At 45.1% G+C, this 1,956-nt stretch overlaps 1 protein-coding gene across 1 annotated transcript in view; it reads right to left on the bottom strand.

Moving 5' to 3' along the window:
* Positions 1-369, bottom strand: part of LOC136828199 (cuticlin-4-like) — a 94,370-nt gene extending 94,001 nt beyond the window's left edge. The window contains exon 1 of the mRNA XM_067086043.1: positions 35-369. The gene's annotated coding sequence lies outside the window, so the exon portion shown is untranslated. The remainder of the gene's footprint in view (positions 1-34) is intronic.
* Positions 370-1,956: the final 1,587 nt, after the last annotated feature.

Raw genomic sequence — 1,956 nt, 5'->3', positions numbered from 1 at the left:
ACATTTAAATATGACCTTATTCAGCTGAACTTACCTATAAGACGAGAGACCCTTCAACACCGTCGACCAAACAAGCTTGACGAGGCAGCTGGAGATTTCAACGCTCAGGTAGTAAACGAAGACCTATTAAATATTATCCCCGCGCGGAGTATCTTCGCTACAATTAACGACACCACTACAACGCTATGCGGAATCGGTAACATTCCTCGAACACATAGTATCGCCGCCGACGGTTTTTAACAAAGAACCACAATCCACAGCATCGGAACGGCAAGAGTCAGGTTTCTCTCGGGGAACGGTTTCAAACGGGAGTAGTACAATGGCGTCGCTTAGACGGTCTCCTTTCCCACCAACAGTTGGGGCCACACTGAGCAAGGGAAGAGCTTTGCAGGGGCTTCCTCAATAACCGGCGTCTCCTGGTCCGCCGCCACCTCCTACTCCTCCCCCTCCTACTCCTCCTCCTCCTCCTCCTCCATCCCTATTCCTCACCCCAGCAGGTTCTCATCGTTCGTCTTCCCTACTCCAACATACCTCATTGCCTTTCCCAGTCTTTTCTCATGAAAGAGAATTCTAAAACACGATCCGAGATCTAGGTATTTTTAAGCTAATTCATCTTTATCATTTTCCAAGTTCGTCGCTTTGTGAACTGATAAGAAGACGCGACTCTTCTCTTAGCCTTTCAAAACCTCGGCTAAGACGTCGACGGCTCGACATTCCGTTGTTTTCAGGGACCGAAATAAGTAGGTCATGTCCTCAAGAAGACGAAAGCAGGATGAGGGACAGAGAGTGATATCAACAAGTATCTTCGGAGTTTCTTCGGAGCAATCGAGTTTTCTGTGCAGCGTATAATCAAGGCCACGGAAAATAGGTCGATCTTTCGGTGGTCTCGGTATAATGCTGTATGAGCCGCGGCCCATGAAACTTTAACCACGGCCCGGTTGTGGTGGCCTTTCCTATGTCGTTGCCAGGCTCACGATTATGGCTAACTTTAACCTTAAATAAAATCAAAACTACTGAGTAGGCTAGAGGGCTGCAATTTGGTATGGTTGATGACTGGAGGGTGGATGATCAACATACCAATTTGCAGCCCTCTAGCCTCGGTAGTTTTTAGGATCTGAGGGCGGACAGAAAAAGTGTGGACGGACAGACAAAGCCGGTGCAATAGTTTTCTTTTACAGAAAACTAAAAACAGTTGTGTGAGAGTTTTAACTGCGAAGTCCGGGCGAATAAAAATAATACTGTTCCGTTTCCTTCTGCCAGGCTTTGGAAGTCTCTTCCTGCTTCCGTTTTCCTTTGGTTTTTCTTTCCTTTCTATATCTCTCTTGTTACTGTTTACTCCAAGTTGCTCGTCTAGTCTTCCCTTGAGTTATGAAGTTCCCATTGACTTTTATGCTGCCGGTACATTAATACCTAATTTTTTTTTATCTTATCTTACAGGCTACTCTAGGCCAAGAACAGGTGCTGGTATATAGCCATGCTTATTCTAAAACAATGAGCAATTTTTATCTCTCATCTCCTTCAGTGGCAAAAGGAAGTATCTATTAACAGCAGAGGCTCAGAGAATACACCGAACAATACATGAAAGGAGAAAGAAAGTCAATATAAAAAATTTCTTAGGTGGGAAAGTAGCACAGATTCTTTCTGACCGTCTCCAGTCGATGAGAGAGTCTGTGCGCATAAGGCGAAGTAGAATGTAGAGTATCTTAGTTCTGCGAGATAGAATGGATCTTGTTCTGTTGGAGGAGGTTTCTGCCAAAACTGAGACCGGTAGCTAGGAATTGGACTGCTCTGTCAATTGTGCCTCAAAGTGGTGTGCTTCTGGGGAAACAGGTTGAAGTGCTGTGTGGCCATAGCAGTGTCATAACTAGACAAGTGAAAAATGCGCCGAATTTTCTTCCGCGCAATCGAGTTTTCTGTACAGCGTGTAATCAAGGCCACCGAAAATAGATCTATCTT

The sequence above is a fragment of the Macrobrachium rosenbergii genome, chromosome 42 (assembly GCF_040412425.1).
Source record: "Macrobrachium rosenbergii isolate ZJJX-2024 chromosome 42, ASM4041242v1, whole genome shotgun sequence".
NCBI classification, from domain to species: Eukaryota; Metazoa; Arthropoda; class Malacostraca; order Decapoda; family Palaemonidae; genus Macrobrachium; species Macrobrachium rosenbergii.
This window is presented reverse-complemented; position numbering and strand designations above follow the sequence as displayed.